The sequence below is a fragment of the Camelus ferus genome, chromosome 13 (genome assembly GCF_009834535.1).
Source record: "Camelus ferus isolate YT-003-E chromosome 13, BCGSAC_Cfer_1.0, whole genome shotgun sequence".
NCBI lineage: Eukaryota > Metazoa > Chordata > Mammalia > Artiodactyla > Camelidae > Camelus > Camelus ferus.
The window spans coordinates 46618934-46644006 of NC_045708.1; the positions used below are offsets into that span (position 1 = coordinate 46618934).

Genomic DNA, 25073 nt, shown 5'->3' on the forward strand with positions numbered 1-25073 from the left:
TGTATTACTGTCCCATTTTTCAGATGAAGTGATAAAAACCTCAGTGAGGTTTATTACTAGCCCAAATAGTGAGAGGCCATGATTCAAATCCATATTGCCTGACCCCAAAGCCCTGTGTCCTTGCATGGGCTGCACCAAGGTGTCCCTGGGGAAGCTGGGAGGAAGCAGGCTGAAGGTCACCATGGCTTTGCTCACAATGACCCTGAATCTTGGTCAGAGTGATCCACCAGAGAAAGGAAGTTCACCAGAGAAAGTCCTGGGGCCAAGTCAAAGGTCAGTTACAAGACTGGTCTGAAATTCGCTGAAGTGTAAGAGACCTGAAAGCCTGTGGGAAGAAGAGAAGCAAACTTGGGGCTTGTGGAACAAAAAAAAGGAGATTTGATGCAAAAGAGAGAATCTGGTGAGGCCCTGGGTGTCACTGAGGAAGTGGAATTAAGTGAGAACAGAGGTGGTGAGTTGGGGTGGTGAGTGCTTCCAGCTATCCAGCAGCTGAAGCCCTCGAGGGCCAGGCCTGCTTGCAGAAGATACTTGATAACATATTCTTCACAGAGGCTGAGGGAAGACACAACCCTACACGTCAGAGGTACAGGAGAGGTACCTCACTCCCCCTACAGTGCAGCACACAGGAATGAAAGGACGGGGGAGAAGGAAATCAGATAGGATATGTTTCAGAAAGAAACGCAAAAGGTTGGCCCCTGAATCATGCACCATCAGTGCTTGTTTAGAAAGATGTGCTCTCATACTTCTCTAAATTTTCTAAAATTTCTAGGCAGAACATGTTCTCATTTTATAGTAGAAAAAGAGTAACTGTCTTAAAGTGCTCTATTTTAAAGAGAGCACTTTGTAGGTCACACGCTCTGATGGGAACTCAAACTACATCAGCCAAGAACTAACAGAGGTCAGAGGGAATGGGCAAAACATGTGCGGCATCAGGATAAATAAGAGCAGCAGTAAAGAGCCCACGGCATTTTAGTAAGGTGACTGTATCTGTTATGCTGAGAGCTTTCATTAGGAGAAGTAGGATATTAAATGGAATGATGAAGGAGAGGAGCAGCTAAATGAATATTTTGAATCAGTATTTATTGGAGAAGACAATGGGGAAATTCCTGTTCCAAGGACACATTTTATGGCAAAGCAGAGAACGGCCTTGACAGAGATTCTTCGGTCTCTGAGGAGAAAGGTAGGAGCAACTTGAGGGACTCTATGCAGTAAATCACCAGGACCAGATGGTATTCATCCATGGGTTCTGAATGAGATAAAGTGGGAAATCATGAGTTCAGTGACAAGGATATATAATAGATGCTTAAAAACAGCCACTATCCCTGAAGATTGTGAAGCCATTAATATGGCATCACATATGTGTGATGTGATGTGATGTGTGTGTGTGTGTGTGTGTGTGTGTTCCTTGCATGTTTTCAGGCCTTTAGGGGAACAGGATATGGGAGATTTTCTTTTTCTTAGGAACCATGAATGATTCTTTGATGAAACAAAGAACGGAGAAGTTTTAGGTGGTGGGAAGAGTATCAAAAGCTAAGAGACCAAATATTAGAGACATTTAATAACATTTAGGCAGCTAAGCAGTTATTTTCCAGGTACTCTGGGAGATGCCGGGGATATAAAGATGAATAAACATGCCTTTTGTCTAAAGGGAAGGCTTACAGCCTAATGACTCAGTTATTTTCACGGTCCTGCTATTGGCTTTGGATAGCAATTAGCAATGTAGCATTTTCCAACACTACCAGAGGATACAAGAAACATCTGGTCATTTTTTCTCCCTTGCAAAATTGTAAAGTTTCAGGTTGTTTGGCAAAATCTGGAGGATTGAAAAGCAAGGATAGATATTCACCTCTATCTCATAGGAGCCGATTTCTAGATTCTAAGAATTATCTAATAATAATAACAATAACCGAGTGGCTAATATTTATTGAGTGCTTACTAGGTGCCAGGTTCTTGCTCAGTTCTTTACCTGTATCATCTCATGTAACTGTCATAATAGTAAGTGGTAGACCTAGAATTTCAATCTTTGTAGTCCAATTCCAAAGTTCAGCTTATAGCCATTTCCCTATACTGTCTCTCTCTCTGTATGTTTTATTCATAAAAGGGAATCAAAAGTTTCACAGAGCAACTCCTGCCCTTTTTACATGTGATTCTCTTCTCTTTCATTAAAAGGATGATGGTCCCAAATCCCCAAATTGATTTCATAGCCAATAATGGGTCACAGCCTATAGTTTGTTTTATAGAAATAGGAGTAAATAAGTAAATAGCTACATTTGCTTTGACTTTGAGGAATTCTAAAGCTAAATGAAAGTTCTGGTATTAAGATGTCATACAGTGATAAATGTGACTCAAGACCACTATAAATTGTCTTGGACCATGTAAATCAAAAAATAAAGAAAATAAAGAAAAAAATCATGCCTTCAATTAAAAAAAAATTAACCAAAGAATTGCAGGCAAAGATGGAGGAATTAGCCTTAGTGACAAAGTAGAGAAACATGTTCTTGGTTGACAGAAAAAAATGAGAGAGAAAGGGTGTCTAGGGGAAAAAATGTAAAGGAACTTGAAAGTGAAGAGGAGAAAAACAAAAATTCTAAAATTCACAAGGGCACTGTCACATTTCCTGAAGTGCTTATCACAATAAATTATATACAGTAGAAACTCAAAAATAAAATAAACTGTCTTGTACCATTTTAAGATGCTTTTAGCATAGGGGGAGGGATGTTTCGTCCACTCATTCTCGAATGTTTTTCCTTAAGTTCATGTTGAATCAAATCCCTTAGGAGCTTTCATTGGGTAGAGCTTCAGAAGTTAAAAAGTTATTCCTTACATTGATCTGAAATCTGACCACCTGAAATTACTCACTGATTCTAGTTCCACCCCTTGGAAACACACAAGAATATTCAAGAAATTCTCCTACCCAGTATCCTTCACATATTTGGAAGGCATTCATGTTCTTCCTGGATATTTTCCTCTTCAGAATAATCATTTCTAGATTCTTCAACCATGTGTGAATAAAGACAGAAAATCCAATCCAAACTGGTCTAAACAAAAAAGGGGCTTCATCCACTCACATAGCAGAAAAGGCCAAGGATTGTTCCAGCTCCTGGCATGGCCTGATCTGGGGCCAAAGTAATGTCACCAGAATAGACTTTTGGTCTCTCCCAGCATTGCCCTCCTCTGTGTTGGTTCCAGTCCCCCTTGTAATGTGGCTGAAGCAGCCCCAGACCTTATATCTTCTCATGAATGATGTCCAGCAGGGAAAAGTAAGTTTCTTTCCCAGAAGTTTCAACAAAACTTCTCTTTCATCATATTGGCTCTGATTGGGCCATGTACTCAAACTTACAGCTATTACTGTAGTCAGTGGCAGTAAGTGCTTTTATCACTCAAGCTTAAGTCACATGCCTACCTCTGGAGACATGGACTGAGAGGCGGGGGGTGGTCTTCAACAGGGAGACTTCACGGGTTGAGGATTTGCTAACTAGCAGCTGGGTAATAAAAAGGCTACAGCTGTCCATTGGATGCTGTTGCTCCCATTTCATCCTTCCAAACCACTTCATCAAAGTGGCCTATCAAACAGCAAAATGAAACCTATCACTTAGCCTTGGAACTTTTCACATGTTGTGGGAAGAGGCACTGGAGCTGGGCCTGAATGCCCCAGTTATGTCTACTCATACACCAAGGGGATGCCCCAGTGGAATAGCAACTCCTTATTCCTCCACCGTCACCTCATCTGTTTAGCTTGCGCTGTTATCTTTCAGGCAGAATTAATCACTCCTTTTATAGAGCTCCTACTGGCACTTCCACTACATTGCAGTTACTCGTGTTGCAGGCTTATGTTCCTCTTGACTGTGAGTTCCCTGAAGATAGGGATTTTTTTATATTTTTCTGTATTCCTCGCACCTGGAATAATGCCTGACAAAGGAGATATACAATGCTATTTGCATGAATTACCCTGAGAGCATGGAAGAGGACACCCCACACAACTCTATGAGCATGAGATCAACCCACATCTTTCTCTGTCTGTGTGGGTCTCAGTATCCATGCTCATAAAATCACTGAAAAATTGCTTCAGATTCCCTGACACATCAGGGCATGGATGGGAACAAAGCAAATCTGAGCGTTAAGCATAGACAGTCCAGGAAGGCAGAGAATTATCAGACAGACTAGGGATTGCAGACAACGATCACAGATTTAGAGAGCCTAAGTCCACAAATGTCAGAAATGTTAGAGACTGCCGTCAGTGAAAACTCAATCACATATAGAATGGGTAGGAACTGAGCTAACGACGGATTCTGTCTACTCTGCTTCTTTTTAAACAGCAAGGGGTGCCAGGAAAGGAAAGTAGGGTACGGATGAGTCTGGAGAAAACTGTCCGTGACTACAGCCGATGCAAGACCTCGTTTCCTTCCCTCAGTTGAGGTGGGAAAAGAGACTCAACAATACGTATTTACTAAGTGCCCTGTGCTAGTTAGTAAGGCTACAATGATGAAGCACACAAATGCAGCCCCCATCACTGGACTCACACGCTCCAGGCCAGAGCTGCAAGAGTTACTTTACCCTGTCTCATGTACGTAAGTCTGAAGCAATACTTGCAAAATGCATTAAGCACCTCAGATAAAATAAGTTATCTAAATGAAGACACACTTAACTGAGAAAATCATTGTGTTTATTAATCTTTCAAAGCACCAATGTTATGCTAGCAGGATGCAGATGATATCAATGTTATTATTCCTTTGCCTCAAATAGAAAGTCAAGCCAGAGAAGCAAACATGAAAACAGAAGCTAACTTTAAACCAAGACACATGCCTACAGCAATGTTACTATATGCCCATGGGTCACCGGTCAACCGCCTGTAGGAGAGAAATCAGAACCATGCCCCTTGCTGTACCTATCACAAGCAATGAGTGTTGGTGCATGGAGAGGAGATGGCAAAGAATGATGCTGATGCTCTCCTTTCTGACTCTTAAAGACAATCATTATTCCTGGAATGACAATTTGTAAGCTCAACCTAATTACAGCCAAATTGATTAAGAGATGCATAATCTAAGGATTAGCATTCAGGCAAATGCTGCTTAACTCAGCCACCAAGGATTCAAGAGGAAACAGCTGTTTTGTTCAGGAAGTTGTTTGGAATAAAAGAGTGATTTTTGCCTGGAAAATCCAGTCTTAGTAAATTATTTAGCAACATCCATTCCTTGTTTGAACTCCCAAGCTAGGAACATCCTGGGATCACATATTCTAAAGACACGGTTCCTGTGTCTGTGAGGAAGGCAGCAGCATTGTACACATTAGAAACAACCTTGGTCTCCATCCCTTCTTAATAAAGAAGCTGCATGAATGCTCTTAGCCTCAGAAACCTACCCATAAAATAGGGATGATAATCAGTACCTTTCAGGGGTTGCTGTTAGGACTAGATGGGCAACCATGCATGAGGTTTCTAGCACAGAACTTGAGAACTTAGAAGTTTTCAGTCAATGTTTGTTTCTTTCCCTCCTTCCTTTGTCTTCTAGGACTCTTTATAGCTGCAGGGCTTTTTAGCCACTAAACTATTTAAGGCAAGTAAATGAATGAAGTCTTTAATCTTTTTAGACAAGGAAAATTTCTTCTTGTGTTATGTTTCATGATGTATAAATATCTTTACCTAAAAGCCTAAGATATGATGGTGAGAAAAACCAAAATCAAGGTGAATAATTGTGTGAGCTCTCCATGTGAGTTAAAAAGTTATTCTTTTATAGTAAGTCAATGAGGGGACAAAGAGGAAGATGAGGGGGACAAAAATGCATCTACTATGAGACATACTTAGCATATTACACACATTACCTGCTTTAATTAATACAGCAGCATCTTGGTACGTCTACGACACCAAATCTCAGCTATGCTCCTTACTAGTTGTGTGAGGTTGGGCAAGTCACTTGACTTTTCTGTGCCTTAGTTTCAACATCTGTAAAATGAGGAAAATAATAGCACTTACATCATAGGGTTGACAGATTTAGATGAGTTAATACATGTAAAACTCTTTGAACAGTACCTGACACAGAGTAAGTATTCAATCAATGTTAGCTGTTGACAACCATCATAGGGAGAATGGGAGTAACAATAATAATATTTGAAAGTCCTTAACCTCAAGGGTGGCACAGAGTAGATGCTTGATAACTGCCACCTGTTTATTACTTAGTAATAAAGTAAACTATTTTTAAAAATACACTCTTTCATCAGGTTATTCCATATAGGGGCTCCTCTACATGTAGCAGAAATATATGAACATCCACTCAGACTTTATTTTATAAATAACGGAGTCAGAAGATAACAAATTTCTTGCCCCCTTTATACTAAATCTCTTTCAGAGCCCCTAGTGCATTGGAAAAGTGCTCTGATATCTGGTCATTAGGCAGAATTCACAAAGACTGCAAGTCCTCAGTTCCCTTCCCACACTTATTTATCCCCATTTACTGTCATAAAGCACCAAGTCAGTGCCTAGCTGCCTCAGGGTGGGGGTATCGTCTCTTGATTTCTCATGACTCCCATCTTCTCCATCCCTTTCCTCCCCTCCTAGTTCTTGCCCTCCCTCTCCTTTCCGTGGGCACTGACTCAGCAAAACAAACGACCTGTAATGCTCCCTCACCTTAGCTTCCCTCTGTGCCTCACTGACCTATCCTAGCCCTAGGAGGCACTTAATACATGTCTACTGATTGAATTAAGGATTTTAAATCCCAGCAGAATCTACATACCAAGGAAACAATATGCTATTAAGACTTGGGATCATCGCAAATATTTCTTTAATCTTTCTACTGTAGCGTCAATTAGAGAAGAATACACATCTCTTAAACAATTTTCAATATGTGACAGCAGCAATAGTTCAGGGTACCATGTAAATAGATACAGAAGCAGCAAATCTCATAGCACTGATAATTTGAAAGGAATAGAATTGGCTAGAATACTTAGAATAACGTTGAAATTGGAGGTTTGATTCCAAGTGGACTTTTACACTAGTCTGTAAGTAACTCATTCACCAAAGTGCTCACACTCCCAGGTGCTGTGAGGAACACATAATGTAAGTTATATCTATTCTTTTCCCTCCAAAGGTTTATAATGTGGTTGTGGGGAAAAAAAGACACATGAGAGAGTTCAAAATATTTCAGTGCTAAACTGGTGGTACTGAGAAAGCACCTCTGTAATTCTGAGAAATGAATGATTAGTCTGAGCAAGGATTAAAAAGTAGATAATAAATAAAATGACTATAACTCAATCAAAAAATGTTAATAAATAAATAAATGCACTAGAAAAAAAAGTAGATAATAAAAAGTTGGAGTTTTCAAAGTACAGAAATACTGTAAAATTCAGTTTAACCAGGTTAATAACTGTTCCACCAAATTTATAATTTTATACGTATTTCATGTAGGCTGTAGGATAATTTAGCTATGCTATACTATATCCTATATTCTTATGAATACTATTAAAAATGCATATTCACATGAGCTACGAAGCTGTAATTCAACATTTCAACACTATGGCTTTTAAAAAAATTACAGAATTTGAGAGCCGATTCTAATTTCTGAACTCCGATAGAGCCAAACTCTTCTATTTCATTTTTCAGAAAGTTAAGGAATACCTAAAACATTAAAATTATGATTAATTTGTTAGTTCTTTAAATTATTCCCCCAGTGTGTGGATTACCCAGGTTTCTTTATTCCTAATGAAGAGTTGCCTGATTTCTGGTCTTTACATGTAAAGCACTTGGAAGAGCTCCTGGCGTGGAGTAAGTGCTCAACAGCCATTACTGCTGTTGCTGCTACGCTGTTACTCCCGCCACTATTACCACTGCTGTTATGGCTGCTGCTGCTATTTGTCCCCTGTCTACTAGCGCTTGCCCACCCCCAGGCTGGAAACATAGGTAAAAGGACATGAAACCTACCCTAAGCCAGGAGTTCTCTACTTGAGTCTGAAGATCCTTGAATATGTGAACTTGGACAAAAAAGCTTATAGATCTTCACTGACCTTTAACTGAAAATTAGCATTTCCTTCCATTATAAATGTAGACAACAAACCTTTGTCATCAGTAGAAATCACAGATATCTTCTTTGCTTGAAGTATATGTTGTTTTAAGTAGATCAAGAAAATCTAGAGGAGTATTTTACTAGTCTTTTCAGGTAACTATGGGCATTTTTCTCTGACACTCTACCAATTTGACAAGTAGTAGTAAGGCTCGTTGCGATGTGGAATCTGAAATGATACCAATAAACTTTTCATTCTCTGCTGCATTAAAATACACTGGTCCATCTTGCACTTTGAGTGGATCTCTTATTCACATATGATTTTATAACATCATTCATTGGTCATCTGCAAAGTGTTGGTTCGCTAAGTTATGCAGATCTCCAAAACATTGACACATTTCATTACACAAAACGGAAAAAAAAAATCACATTCATTAATAGCCCTACAGTCTCACTGGAAATGTCTTTAGGTTTTGGGAAGCTGACAAGTTCATGGTGCCAGACACAAATCTTCCGAAATTCTAATTTTCACATGAAAGTTCAAATTTTATCATTGGCAACAAATACTGTCAGTTGTTTTTCCCTGAAGTGACAGGCTCACTTCATTCATTTTGGAGAAAATGTCTGCCAAATGTTTGAATAAATGTAGTTTGCTTGTCAGTTGTTCTTCCAAGTAAAAATAGTGTTTCATGGAAAAAAAGTGTCTACTCACTCACATACAAGTGTCTTTCCTCGAGACAGGAACCATGCTCTCTCATGTGCATCAGAAGTTCTTTATATGTGTTTCCCATTTTGTCACATAGACTATTGAATAGATGTGTACTCAAGGGTCTAGATATAATAAAATTAATCATTTTTATTGCTTCATCAAGGCATTCTTAAGTGAAATTAACATTGTTTTTCCATGGCAATGATAAATACAGTAATACATTAGTGGTATATTTTGGTGCCACTACTTTGATTCATGTTAAGACACCAACAGTTTTACCCACTATTTGGTAATGGTTTTCACTAGTATTGCAAATGCCAACAGAGTTAAAAACAAAAAAAAGCAAATACTGTCTTAGTATTATTACGAAAATTGTTTTGACCTCGTAGACCTCCTGAAATAGTCTCAGGGATCCCAAGGAACCATAAACTACCTTTTAAGAACTGCTTACTTACAGCACAGTATGTGCTTTATAAATGTTAACCATTGCTATGATTAATTATAGGGATTTTATTTTTCTAATTAAAACTCTGGATTATAATATGTCACATGATCTGCAGGTGAATAAGTGCAGAAATGGAAACTGTCCCCTTCATATCTTTTTTTCAACTCATTTTTCTTCTTTTTTCATTTTGCCTCATACTGTAGTTAGATGTATACCCAGCATCCAGAAACTAAGGCCCCAAGGACAGCAATAAGCCAGTGTTCCACTATCAGCACAGTGCTTTATACACACCAGGTGCTTAATAAAATACTTATTAAACAAGTGATGAATGAACAAATAAACAAACACAGATCAGTCCACTCTAGGCTTCTCAGCAACTCTAGTGGAAGAACAGAGGTTGAAGTGATAGTTTATTTTTATTTGTTTGCTTTTAAGGTAGTCATTTCAACCATAGTATTCTTGTTTAAAAAACTAAATTTGTGTAACAATCAATCAAGGTTATCTTTTATGGGGAAATAACATTGACTTTTTTTCCTTTCTAAAAAGATAACACTTGATAATTGTAGAAAATATAGACCAAAAAAAGAAAGAAAAGAAATTACTGGGAATTTCACCATCTAGAAATAAACTTTGTTGAGATTTGTATCTGTCTTTCTTCTTTTCTATGCAGATACATAACTTTGCTACCTCCTGTTTTATTACTTCCTTTTTTCATCTAACACTGTATAATGAATGTCCTTCTATATCATTGTATATCCTTATCTAATTTAATGTTTAATATGTACATACCATATATTATTTGGATGTGCTTCAGAAATAATTGGTAAAGTGAGGTTTTCTTTGGATTCCCCCTCCATGTTATCCCTGCCCCATATCATCATCAGCCAGAAAAACTATGAATCAGCAGCAACACAGAATGAAGCAGTAAGTAAACTCAAAGGATCCACTGAGCAGTTTTAAACTTCCTATCATTGTCACAAGCACCATGGCAATGGATAACATACCCAGAGCAGAAACAGCCCGGAAAACAAGAAAGAAATAAAAATTGAGAACACCCACAAACAAGATATTTTAAGATCCATCTAGAGAAAAATAAGCCTGGATCATGCAGCCAAGAAGGAAAAATTTCCCTCTTGGGAAGCTGCGCAGCAAAAGTGCTCTATGACAGGATGTGTGGTAAACTGCTCAGACAGTCCATTGAAAAGTCAACTCTGAAGCTGCATGAAATGAATGAGCAGAAATATAAAGACCAAAATAAGTAGGAGTTGAAGTATAAAGAACTCTATTACTGCGTTGCTAAAAGGGACATTTAGGTGGAGGTTAAATGCACTCCATTCTAAACTCTGTTTCAGTTCTTTAAAAGATCCATCTCCACTTGAACCTTCTCCTTAACTTCAAAGATAGTATCGTTAGCTGAATATAAAGGAAACATCAAACTAAGAAGAACACTACCAAAGAGAGAGAGTCAAAAGACAACAGAGTGAGATTGTAAAAATAAGAGGGAAAGGAAGTGGAATTGGGTGTCCCCAAAGGAAAAGATATTCATGTATATAGCTTTTCTCTCCCTCTCTCCCTCTCTCTGTCTTACTCTAATTTATGTAATAAAAAGTCAGAAGTCTGGGAACAGAAAGTACTTTCTGATTTTTAGTAAGTTGAAGAGGTCATTTCTTTATTCAACATGGTTCAGTAGCTTAACTAAGATTCAGAGAGTTTCTGGTTCTATTTTCTTAGCTCTTTCAATAAAATATTGGAAAAATTCTAACTCCCTTAGACCAGCATTCTACATCTTTAATTTACATTTAAGTTATACTCTCCCACTTCATTATTCCTCCAAGATCATTCATCCAACTACATCTGTCCGCTTTATTCAAGCCAATCTCTCTACAAAGCCTTGAACACATCTTGCTAAATTCTGCCTCCAAATACTTCTACATTTAACTCCTCAGGATGCTTGCCCTTCTTTCTACCATTAGTTCCTTCAACCCAGATCAAAATGAGCCTATTTCCTCCCACCAAATGTTGCCTAAATAAGTCCACTCATTTTAATCATTCATCTATCAGTCATGTTAAAGAACATAGCTTATTCACATTATCATTGGCGTATTGCTCTCAAATTGTTTTATGGAGCCCTTCTTTATTCTTTGAAGTCTAAGTTTCTAGAGGGCAAGCAGCATGGCTTCTAATTTTTTTGTTTCAAGAAAATGGAAAACTGAAAGAAGAAACAAAGGAAAGGGGAATAATGAAAAGGGGGAAATGGAGAAGTGACAAGAAAAGAAAGAAGAGAACCAAGATGAAACTGTGAGATTTTATTTTCTAATATACACGATGAAAATAATGACACAGTGTTGCTTTGTGAAAGTCATATTGACATAAATAAGTCTAATTCTAATGAGCACTCAATTTAAGGCTGCAGTTCGGGTGGTGGTGTGTAACTCCATGGTAGAATGTGTGCTCAGCATGCACGAGGTCCCGGCTTCAATACCCAGTGCCTCCGTTAAAGGTGAAAAAAAGATTGCAATCTGACCCTTCCCACCCCTGTTCCATGCTCCATTTTTTCTAATTCTACCTTTTCTAATTTCTATTTCTAATAAGCAAGTTTAATCTAATGACCACTCTATTAAACTTGCAACCCACCACACCTCCCTTACCCTGCTTCATTTTTTCTTTTCTATCCACTTAAAACATTTAAACATGCTAAATCATTTATTTACCTATTCTATATATTTTATTATTGATTCCCCATCCCTACTCAACTCCAGGTAAGCTCCCAGATGGCCGGAATCTTCATCTGTTTTGTTTCCTGTTGTAACCCCAGCCCCCAAAGCAGTATCTGACACAAGTAGGTGCTCAGTAAACTCACTGAATGAACAAAGCTCTCTGCAAATTGTCATACAGGCTCTGGAATTTTCACAAACACTCACACCAGAGTCACAGTGATCAATGAAAAACTTGTTCCCTCACCAGTGCTGCATACCAGCTTTATCGACCACCTAAAAGATGGTTGATTTAGAGCCCAACTAAACGAAGCACCACAAAAACGGATGTTATAGAGAATCAAGCAGAACTTTACAGAGGATGTGGCCAGCACGGCCTTCACCACAGGCCCCCTGAGGGGCTAGGTGTTAACCAAATGAAATGGTGCTAGGGGGTGACAGGTGGCCAAGCTGGCTTGGGAGACCTTAACTACTCCCTCCCTACCCAAGTGAAAGCCACAAAGGGCCTATAACAGGGGACTTGCTGTCTCAGGAAATCGCTCCAGTCTCATATTTCTACTCCAGCTGGCTGACACGGTGTAGACTTCCTGCTTCTAAGCCAGTTGTCCCTGCACTGTCTCTTCTGGTGAAGCATCAGAGGGCTCTTTGATTCACAAGCTAATTGTCTTTAAGTCCCCTTTGGCTCCAGCAGAGTCCTTTACTTGTCTGGGAGAGAAGTTTATATAGCTTTTAAAAGACATAGCTTGTGGACAGCCACCTTCAGAAAAAGTCTGAAAAACACAGGCTTGCCACAATCTCAGTAATTCCTCTCAGGGTACCCAAAGCAGTAGAGGCAGCAAATAGGGGGGTTAACTACTGGTTCTCCCACCTCTTAACCGATTGACCTAGGAAAAAACTTAGCTCTCTGAGCCTAAGTTTCAAATCCTTCAAAATAGGCAAATCTCCTCCTCAAGGTTATTGTGCACACAAAACCTTTGTCCCCATCTCTAGAGCTAGACAAATTTAACTGGATCTTAAAAACGTTGGCTCTGAGTCCTGTACACTAGCTCAGTCTCTAAAAGCTAAGAAGAGTCATATAATGTCTTGACAAGTTCCAAAGAAAATATCTCCATTACACTTGAAAATAGCTGGACTTTGAAGTCAGATAGACCTGAATCCACATTGGTGTGGCCACTTTCCAAGCTTTTTCCATGGCCTTGGTTAAGTTACTTCTCCTCATCTGTAAAACAAGTATGTAATAAATACTCACAAACTTGTAAGGATTAAAATAGATAATGTATATAAAGTGCTTGGCATAGCCTGACATACTTTTGGTGCTTAAGAGCTATTAGCTATTATTATTAATATTAATTGTTAATATTATTAGCTATTATTAATATTAATACCAGATATTGTCTAATATATTCTCTACTGAGACTAGTACTGGAATGAAAGAGATGAGGGTTATTTTTCCTTAAAGGCTAACTCTGGGTCTTTTTTTCCTCAGTAATACAATACGTAGTCGGTGCTCAATTTTTGCCACATGAGTAAATGAATGAAGGAATGAATGAATGAACAACATAATAATGGAGAAAGCACTACAAAGGGAGTCAGGAGCCCTAAGTGTCTGACTTACTTCAACCACTAATTAAATACCTGAGGACTATTAGATCACTTCTAAGTCCTTCTGGACTCCTAAGTCCAAAAAGTCCCTTATGGCTCTGACACTTAGATTCTGACAGTATTTGAAAAGGTATAAAATAAACATGAGAAAATACAAGGAAACTATTTATCTCTGAGACCTACTGCTATGGACTGAATTGTGTTCCCCTAAAATTCATATATTGAAGTTCTAACCCCCAATGGGACTGTATTTGGAGATAAGACTTTTACAAAAGTAATTATGGTTGAATGAGGTCATAAGGGTAGGTCCCTAGTCTAAAAGAATCAGTGTTTTTCCTAAGAAGAGACACCAGAGAGCTTACTTTCTCCTCCATCTGAGGACACAGGTAGAAGGCGGCAATCTGCAAGCCAGAAGGAGAGCACTCACCAGGAACCAAAGTGGTCAATACATTTATCCTGGACTTCCCAGCCCCCAGGACTGTGAGAAAATAAATTTCTGATGTTAAGCCACCCAGTCTATGGTATTTTGCTATGGGCACCTGAGCTAAAATACCTGTATGCCATACCCATTAGAAATATCCAACCTTGCATTCAGAGTTCTCTAATCATTTTTAATCTCCACACCGCCCTCCATTCCAAACTCCGATAAATTTTATATCCAGATGCTCCTTAAATGAAATGACTGTATCACAACAGCAAATTGACAATTCTAATAAACTACTCATTGAGTTGAATTTATAAACACTTTAGTACTATGCTTCAGAACGTTAATTATCAGTTTGAAAACCTGATATTCTTTACGCTCTTGTTTACTTGATATTTATTGAGCAAATTTCATGTTTGTTAATAAATTACTCAATGCAAAATTCCCAAGATACTAAAGTAAATTTACTCACCAATTTATCTTAACAAATCGAGTCTGTCATAGCTGAAAGAATGGGAAATTCCCCTTCATTTGATGAAGAAAAGCAATGGCTTTTGACAAACTCTGAGAACAGATAGGGTCGGGCATGATTTCCTGGTGGGGAATAAATTCCTGAATAAACATCTTAACCTGGGAGAAATTTGTACATTCTACTCAGACATTGCTCAATAATGGTAAGTAATAGCCACATGTGGCTATAGGGCATTGGAAACGTGCCTAGTCCAAACTGAGATGTGCTGCAAGTAAAATATCTCACTAATAATTTTTATATTCATTATATGCTAAAATAATATTTTGGGTATATTAAGATAAGTAATATATTATTAAATTTATTTTCACCCTTTTGTACTTCTTAAATGTGGCCACTAGAAAATTTATATTTGAATAGATGGATGGCATTTTATTTATAATGGACAGTACTGTTCTAATTAATTCTTTGTCATATCTGAAAGTCTAGTTAGTTGAAGCAAAGTATAAAGCAGGGATTAAATACAACCAACAGATATGTTTTATTTGGTGCACACACCTAAAATAAATTTTAGTTAACTGCCAATATTTAAACATTGACAGATTTCAAATCAAAATGTAGGCTTCTGCCTTCTTTTGAAAAGTCAGAATATTTAGAAACATCAAACCTACTTTTCCATGGCCACAACTGGCTGAAAATGATTGGCAGCTTCCCTCTGACCAAGGCACAAGGCCCCCAGTTCATCCCAGTCCCTAAGTGGCCTATTCTACCTTCTCTGCCTGGTACCTGTAGATATTTGAATTTTGATGTTTGGCTATAAAGAAAAGTTCAAACATGGAATGCAGTGGAAGAGAAAGCACATACTTTCTCATGTGTTAATACAGATCTTGATTTGAATTCCAGCTTATCCATTTAAATGACCATACACAGAAACTCAATTTCCTTACCAATAGAACACAAATAAGAATAACTAAATCGTGGAAATCAGTAGCAATTAAATAAAGTAAGATATATGCAGGAGTTGAATCACAAAAGTTGCTTAATGAATTACATTATTACTTCTTTCCTTTGACTGACTCAATATTTATTTGGGAACAAGGGGTACTTATAATAGAGGTGTAGTTAGACCCTAAGTGGTTTTTCCAGTGTCAGGAATCCACAGAAGCATGATGCTCTCTCCCTGCATGCAAAGATCTTGGGAAAATGGAGAACTTTCAACATTTTTCTTAGAGCCCACGGATAGTTAAAGTACTTTTATTAATGGAAGTTGAATTTTTATTTTATCAATTAGCAATGATGACCTCAGATGTTTTACAATTATGCAAGCTTTTCAAGTCACACTGAACCCCAATAGTGGCAGGTGTTTATTTCAATTGGTGTCATGTTACAGCTTTGTTTTACATATCCAGCAGTTCATGTAAATTGCAGAAGCCAAACTTTTCACACCTATGAATACTATGATTTAGCAAAACCAAGAGTTAAGGATGAAAAATGAAACAAAAGGCATAGAAAAAATGAGAGTAAAGATCAATGAAAAAGTTTCTGATATTACAGAAGCTCGGACACAAACCAGAATGATTTGTTCTGTAGACTTGCCCCTCTTGGTATGTAATTTGTATCTCATTTGAGGACCAGCTTGCTCAATAATAGTCGCTGAGTGGACTCATATGCCTGCCCTTCACAGCTCTTACGTCATGATTCATATATTCCCCCAGATCTTTTTGACTGCCTGCAATTACTTGTGACAAATGATTCTTCTGTGTATTATCTGCATTACCTTTTCAAATGTTTCCATGGTGCACAGTTAAGTTATCTAGTGTGTACTGTACTATCTCTCCAACAGTAAATCCAGGCATTGAGGGGCTCTCCCAGAATTCTATTGTCTTCTGGAAGTTGGCCACCCAAAATAAGAATCCTCCTAGAACACAAAAATTCCATTTAGATACCACAATTAGCTATAACAATAAACACACAAACAAATAGATATTTAAAAAAAAAAAAACCTAGAAGAAAGTAAAAGTGAATAGTTATCAGATTACGAAGGATTCTCCAAAGTAATGGAAGAAATCCTAAAGAAGTAAGTCAAAAAATTGGATGACAAAAAAACTGAAATTGAAAACAAAACTTAAATAACAATCTGGAGAAAAACAAATCAATAAACTAGAAAAAATATCTGTTACAAACAGGAGAAAGAACAATTATCTTTATTATGTAATAAGCTTATAAATATTGATTTTAAAAAACATTAAAGATCTAATAGAAAAATGGATAAAGAAGATAAACAATTCATAGAACCAAGGCTAAGAAATGGCTACTAATGTATTTTAAATTAAAACCTCACCAATAATCCAATAATTTTGAATTGAAATAACAATAAGAAATCTTTTTTTTTTCTATTCATCAAATGAATCAAGATTTGTTTCACTGTTAATACTTACTTTGGGACAGGATGTGGTAAAATAAACAAACTCATACCCTGCTACATTAGTGCCTTTCTGAAACAAAAGTCTTTAAAAAGTTCCAACGCCTTTCAATTTTTCTGAATTTTTTCAGAATAAAAAATTGAAGGGTAAAAAAGAAAGAACAATACTAATAACAAAACTAATTCATATCAAGTATATACTCTGAATATATATATTTTTAATTATGATATAATTGACATATAATATTAGTTTAGTTTCAGGTATATAACATAATAATTTGATATTTATATATATTGCAAAATGATCACCACAGTAAGTCTAGTTAACATCCATCACCACACAGTTACAATTTTTTTTCTTGTCATGAGAAATTTTAGGATGTACTCCCTTAGCAACTTTCAAAGATACAATACTATTAACCATAGTCACCCTGATGTACACTACTGAATATGTATATTTTTTTAAAGTTGTGAATCTAACTATTCTTTTAAAGGGATCTATCTTCTCTCTAAAGCAGTGGTTCTCAAAGCATGGTCTCTGGACCATAGCATCAGCAGCATCCGTAAACACATTAGAAATGTTAATTCTCATGCCTACCCAGATTTACTGATCCTGAAATTCTGGGGGTGGGGCCCAGCAATTTGTGTTTTAACAAGCCCTCCAGGTGATTCTGATGCCCACTAAAGTCTGAGGACCAGTGCTCTAAAGTTACAGAAAACATCATGGATAGAAGAATGTATTAAATAACTCGATGAGAATGCAATCAGATACAACAGTGTGGAAAATTCTATGCAACCAATTCTCCATTTCTTTAACAAATAAGTAGCATGAAGGGAAAAAAAAAAAGGAAAAGTATGAAAGGTTAAAAGAGACTTAAGAGACATAACAAAATCAATGTGTAGACCTCATTTGAATCCTGTTTCAACCACATCAACTGTAAAAAGATGTTTTGAGACAATTAGGAAAGGTTGAACATGATATTAAGGGATTATTATTTGTATTATTGTGTATGAACATTATAATATGGTTATGATTTTTTACTGAAGTATAATTGATGTACAATATTATATGTTACAGGTATATAATATAATGATTCACAATTTTTAAAGGTTATACTCCATTTATAGTTATTATAAAATATTGGCTATGGGGGGAGGGTGTAGCTCACGTGGTAGAGTGCATGCTTATCATGCACAAGGTCCTGGGTTCAATCCCCAGTACCTCCTCTAAAAGTAAATAAATAAGGAAACCTATCTCCCCCAAAAATAAGTAAATAAAATTTTAAAATTAAAAAATATATATATTGGCTATATTCCCCATAATATACAATATAAAACCTACATGATTAAAAATAGGAACTTGTTATACTCTTCTTTCCACTGTTCTGTTCTATTGAAATTTCCCATAGAAAAAAGTAAAAACAAAACCTGTGGACCTTTTAGCCAGTAATTCCCATTTTAGAAATTTGCCTTAAGGAAATATTCAGTCTCAGAAAAGGTTTATTTGTAAAGCTCTTCATTACAGCATTATATATACTATAAACTATTAGAAACAACTCAAATGTCCAAAAAATAAGAAAAAGGTATACTAAATTATGGGACTTTTGTGTAATAGAATATGATGTAGCTATTAGAAATTTTATTTTAAAAAAAAAAACAAGATACAAAAACATATAATTCTTTTTTGTAAAAAATAAATATAAGCCTAGAAGAAAAGACTAGAAGGGACTACAGGTATCCCCCACTTTTCCAGAGTTCATTTTACTCCACTTTGCTTTTATAAAAGACCTATATTAGTACCTGTTTTGCTAACCAAAAGAAATTTTCACTCTTATGAAAATTTCACTCTTATGAAAAAAGGCAGAAAGCGAAGGCAGAAAGTGAAAGTAGCATTCAGCATTTGTTCTGCAGGAGCTGTTATAGAGGCAGCACACACACACTGGGAAGAAAGAGAGGCACCGCCAGGATCCTTCCCTGGGAACCATATTCGGCATCTCAGCATCAAGCTGCCACAGCTTTGAGCTGTGTCTGCAAGCACCTGTGCTTCATCTCGATTTATTTTGTGCATTGGTTAGCAAAATGTGTCCTAAGAGAACTGCTTGTTCACTTTATGCTATTCAGTTTACAAAAGGTTTCATAGGAACGCTCTATTTTCAAATAAGGTGAGGAAACTTGTACATCAAAATGTTAAGAGTAGTTGTCTCTGAATATTGAAGTTAGGGGCCACAAGGACTTTCTTCTCTGTAACTTACCATGTTTTCTAAATTGTCTATAATGCATACGAACCTTTTCATAATATGAAAAAGTTAATGAAAACCAAAGTATTTTTGTCATAATAGTCATAAAATAAAGTACTACACAAAATAAGATAAAATTAAGACTTTCTTTTTTCACAAGCCTAAGAATCATCTCAAGAATGAGCTATTACTTGGTGAGAGAGAAAGGAGACTTACACCTACCTAGTGGAGCACACCTCACTTGTACTATTAGTTTGATAGTAATTATGTACATTGTTAGACTGTTAATGTTTGTATGTCCATGGGCATATTCATTCTACAATATGCAATAAATACTTATTGAGTGACTACTATTTGCCAACAGTTACCAAAATGGCAAAAATCCTTGTCTTTATGAAGGTTGCATTCTAATGGAGGGAGACAGATAATGAAGAAAAAATTTTGTTAATATTTCTGGCATGTCAAATAGTAAGTGCTATGGAGAAAATAAGGCATGGGAGGAAAATAGGGAGTGTTGGGTTGTTGGGGGAGAGGCAGTTACTCAGTTTTCAATAGGGTGGTTAGCAAAAGCCTAACTGAGAAGGTGACTTTTCAGAAAGACCCGAAGAGGTGAGGGAGTGAACCATACTGTGTCTGGGGGAAAAGGATTTCAGGCAGAGGAAACAGCAAGTGCAAATGTCCTAAGACAGAAGCATGCTTGGGGTACATATCTTGTCTTCCTAATTTGACCACAATTTCCTTGGAAGAATTAAGTTCTTCACCTGCTTCTTGTGCCACAACCCTGATTACAATGCCTAGAGTAGTATTCAGGAAACATTTATTAGTGACAATGATGCAAAGATTGAAAAATACTAAAATCCATAGTCTTTCCCTTAAAAATCATCCATTATCATTTTGCCTCTTATTTCTTTACAAAAAGAACTTTTTAACATAAGAGCTGTTCAGAGTTGGGTATGTTTCGGGAGGTAGAAATGTTTCCTTCTCCAAAGATACGCAAACAGACCAAACGATCAGTGGGTGCGGATGCTCTGAAGGAGATGCAAGTATTAGATGGGTTACTTGACTAGATAGCCCATTATATTCCCTTCCATTATTCAAAATTCAACAAATATTATTGAGCAATGAACAAAACCAAAATCCTTGCTTTTATAAATTAAAAATCTTATCAGCATCCTAATAGCTGCTATAAACCTAGTGGATTGGCAAATAGTCAATGCTGGTTACACAACAAGAAAACCCCCTTCTTTAAAAGTGAACCATTTATAAAATCATAATGGTTACTTACCAGAGCATGTGTTCCTCAGCTTCTTAAGAAAATATCTTATTCGTATTTGAATCTCCAGGCCTGGCATATAGATCCTCAATAAGTGTTAAATACATGATCTTGAGTCAACTCTAGTATTTCTTTCTGCTCCTGGACTGCCACTTAGTAGTTAATTATTTTGTTGATAGAAGGGTGAGTAAGGCATAATCACAAATGACAATCACAAATTGAAAATGTATTCACAATTAATTTGGTTCTTTTTTTTCTTTACATTAAACATCAGCCTAAGGCAATGCCATTGATTTCAAGTTGAATGACTATTGCTTGTAGTGAAATTGCCAAAAGGAAGAGCAATCCTTATTTGCTCATAAAATTCCACTTATTTTTTTAAAGTTATTTGCTCCCAGTAAGAGTCCCCATTGATTAAACTCCAGACCTTTTAAGTAACGACAACCAAAAAGAAAAAAAAAAAAAAAGCACAAGATTTTCTGCAAACAAAAGCATATGACTAATCAAAGATTAAAGATTAAAGTCCACCACAGATGTATTTGTTAGATGAAACTAAGGCACAGTAACAAACAGATCCCCCAATTCAGGAGATGTTTAAAGAAAGTTTATCCTCTCTCACATGACAGCCCAAGGAAAGAATTCAGGTCAGAGATGGCTTGCTCCACATAGTTTTTCAAGCAACCAGGCTGATAACAGCTCTACCATCTTCAACACACAGCTTCAAGGTTGCCTTGGGCATCATCACTCCTGACAGCCAGAAGGAGGAAAGATCATGAGGGGCGTGAGTGGAAGGTTTTATGAGGCTTGAAAATGGTACATACCACCTCCTCTCAAATTCCACATCACATAACCACATTTAACTGCAAAAGAAACCAGAAAATACAGTCAAGGTCTGGATCCAGGAAGAAGAGGAGCATGTATTTGGTACATGGTTGGTGATCCCTGCCATAATGGAACTGTAAATGAAACTCTAATTCTCTGAGAGCTCTTCCCCCACCCCCACCCCTAGAATATTAGCCAGAGTTTACAAAAGCCTCTGGTTGAATTTGCCTACTGCAAAAGATTCTTACCAGACTTGCTCTGTCATAGTTCACAATTTATGAATACATTATATTCCAAAAGTTCACTTCTGCATTTGCTTAAATATATTTTCTGGTAGAACCCACAGCTTATTATTTATCCTATCTAGACAAATACTACAAAACCTGCTCAGTTTTGGATGCAGTGTGGAAGAATAAAGCTTCCTCCTCACTCTTGGGAAAAAAGAAAAGGTTACCAGATAAAGTAAGTTTTTTATTCAAGACCTCCTCACCTTGCCACTCTCCTCTCCATTGGTGCCTGTCACCTTCACACTACGCCAAAAATCCCACTCAAGCCTAGCCCAGTGCCCATCCCCAGTCATTACTGGCATCCATGATGCTGTTCTTATCTGGACATTAAGGCAGTGAAGTTATATTTTAAAAACTATTTTCACAGATAGACATAATAATAATTAACATGTATTGAATATTTACTATATACGAGAACTATGTTCTCTGAACTTCATTTTACTCATTTATAAAATGGAGACAACAATAAAACTTATCTCATGAAGTTATTGTAAGGATTAAATGAGACAATGGCTATAGAGTGCCTTGGACCTTGCCTGACATTCGTAAATTTACTCAGTAAATGTTAGCTAGTATTTTCCTAATTGGTGTATTATTACTCGGTGATTGGGTGAAACTGTGAACAGCTCATTTTCACTCAGTTCGGTTCCCCTCTCCCCCAGCAAACTCCCACCCCTCCAACCAATGAAGGAGACAACAGTCACACTTTGTCGAATGTTGACAGTGGTTCTCAATGATAATGAGCCTGAAGTGCTTGTTAAAAATGTAAAAAACCCCCATTCAGTGAGTCTGAGGAAAGCACTGCTGCCACATTGAACAACACCAGGGGGCACCTTTCACATTTGTGTTGCATGTAAATAGTGCTTCCTGGAGTTTTGCAAATTTTGGTTCTGAAGTTGAAGCCCAGGAAGTTGTGTTTTTAACAAACACCCAGGTGATTACAAACAATCCTCTAGAGTCTTTAAGACTGTTCTACAAAGTGTGGGGACCTGCGGAAGAACTTATCTCACAGGTTAGTTCAGTGTCTAAAAGTGGCTGTAATCAACTATCAACAAAATAACATTTTTAAAAGCCATCCACTACAACCTAGTCACAGCCTTGTTATTCAGAGCTCTCCCCAGTAGCCAAATTCAATGGAATGAGACTTTTACCTGTAATTTCCTTCTGAAGGCTTCACAAGGCTCTCCAGACGTGATCTCATTAATCCTCAGGACAGATCTGTGAGACAGGTGGCAGACATCGGACTTTTCATGACAGGTAGCTTGAGGCGTGAGCAGGGCTGCTGGCCCCAGAAGACCAGTGTCAGTACCTGGCTGGGTCTTCTGCAGTCTCCCCAGTCTTCATCTATAAGACACCAAGTTTCTACATTTTGCTGGGGAAATCTTCACCAGTTCCCATATGAGAAAGGTTGTTAAGGCAAATCTCATCATCTGCCCATCCCATTCATTTACAAATATTTATCAGCTACTACTACCTAACAGACCTAACACTTTTTGGAAGCAGGTGGGTGTTGAATTGTAAATGCATCAGTAAACAACTACATACTGAGCAAATCATTGTGGGACCATAAAGGGGAAAGGAAACACATATTAACTGAACACTAATTACTAACTGAAAGGCATTGTGCTGAAATCTTTCTTTTGATTATCTCTTTCATTACTTGCAATTATTTAGAAAGGCAATGACAGATACCATGACTTTTTACAATTTTTACAAGAACTGGTCATATACTTGTAGTTAGTTACCTGTTTCAGCCAGACTTCAATCTGAAATTTGTCTGATTCCAAATCTCTGCTTTTTTACATAGTCCCTACCTTTAAGGAGTATACAAGTATACCAAAGTTAACATTTATTGAGCACTTGGCTAATGTAGCATGTTCCAGGCATTGAACCAAGCACTTCACATATTCTTCCATGTAATCGTCACATCAACTCTGTGAGGTAGACGCTATTACTTAGCCCCAACTATAGATGACAAAAATCTGAGGCTCAGCAAGGTTAAATCATTTGCCTGCGGGGGAGAAAACTTGAAGAACCATTGCTATCACAAGAGGGAGTTGGCTCGTTCTACAAGGTCCCAAGAAGTCATATAAGACCAAAGGTCAGAGGCTTCAGAGAGATAGATTTGGATTCAAAATGAAGGTCTTACTGACAGAGCAACCCAAGTGTTGCCTCCAGAGGGAGTGAATTCCCTTTCTCAAGAGTTTACATAGCTAATTGCCACTTCAAAGAGACATTATAAAATGAATATTATTATGTCAAGAATTGTTCTCCTAAGAAAATAAAAAATAAAAATAAAAAAGAATGTTCTCCAATTCTCTGCCCCACCACACACCCCCCACTTTAATTTCCACTCATTCTTCAGATTTCAACCTAAACATTACTCCCTCAGAGATGTCTTTCCAGGTCCTACTGGGCTTCCATTGTATATCATCTTGGCTCCCTGTACTTCTCTTTCATAGCACTTATAGTGGTAATTAAATAACTAATTATGGAATTAACAATGGAATATAAGTTCTTATAGGGCAGAGACTACATGAGTCTTGTTCCTGGAGGTTAACTTTCCTGGTGCCTACCAGTGTCTCAAACATGTTAGATGCTCAGTAAATATTTGTTGAACAAAGAATGAGTGACTATTGATGGATGGTTGGCCCAGCAGTGGATTTTCAGAACTGACTCAGCTGAAGATGACACGAAGTCCCCCTGCTAAGCTTCCTTGAACATTTCATAGCTACTCATGTTCTTGGGGCCTTTCATACATCTGTTAAAACATACAGCTCACTGCACTCTCATTCATACTTTACCTTTTCCTTTGTTCACAGCTCGGTATCAAAACCTCATCCACACTGGTTCATCCTTATGTTGGAAACTGTGCAGCAATACCCTTGGCTTCCCTGCACCAATTCATTCCATGTTCATCCATGGGCTTTGGCCTGCTTATCTCCCTTGTCCATCTGTTTGGACAGCAGTATGCCTGCTTGTGGGTGGTTAGATCCTTGGCATGGGACAGAATCTCCAAACAATGCAAGAGGTTTACATGGGCAAGCTGCACTGCAAAGCCAAAGACATTTGTCTTGTGGGGAGGGTCTTCTCTCTGAAAGTCAAGGTGACGCATGCCCCCTTTACACTTGATTATACCTGTAGAAATGTGGATGCTCACACCAAAAGAAGATCAAAATCTCAAAGGGAAAATAAAAAATGGTCACAAAGCACTCATTTGACAAACGTAACTGATAGCCCTTCCGGGCTAGGCAGTGGTGGGTAAGTGTTAGGGATTTGTGACCTGCAAAACCAAGGAAGAGCAATGTGTAAAGTATGGCATATATAAACACTATGGGGGCACAGAGAAGGCATGAGAATGGTTGACAGACCTGAAGATCCCCTGGGAAAATTCAGTACATGTCCCCAGGACACAGTGCCAGGGGTTTTCTGCACATTGTGTTATATTAAGCAACAGAGGAGAAAAATGAACCACAACAGAGAGAGAACAGCTAAACCCAGAACCCAGGATGTAGCCATGCCAATCAGTGGCAAGCAAGCAAATGGGCAGGAGTTCATGAGGGCTGTGCCAAGGAGATGCAGCCTCTTTCATTTAAGATAAAAATAAACATTTTCATTCCAGTTATTTAGGATAAAAGAAATGTGGCAACATGGGGCCTGAGGAAGGGTGCAGTGTGCTCT

At 37.5% G+C, this 25073-nt stretch overlaps 1 long non-coding RNA gene across 1 annotated transcript; it reads right to left on the minus strand.

Moving 5' to 3' along the window:
* Positions 1 to 1055: 1055 nt before the first annotated feature.
* LOC116668047 lies at positions 1056 to 24743 on the minus strand. The gene is made up of 6 exons (XR_004325112.1): positions 24197 to 24743; positions 22544 to 22736; positions 20296 to 21143; positions 16129 to 16269; positions 5818 to 5938; positions 1056 to 1246 (listed from the first exon to the last, which is right to left on the minus strand). It is a non-coding gene; the product is annotated as an uncharacterized LOC116668047 (long non-coding RNA).
* Positions 24744 to 25073: the final 330 nt, after the last annotated feature.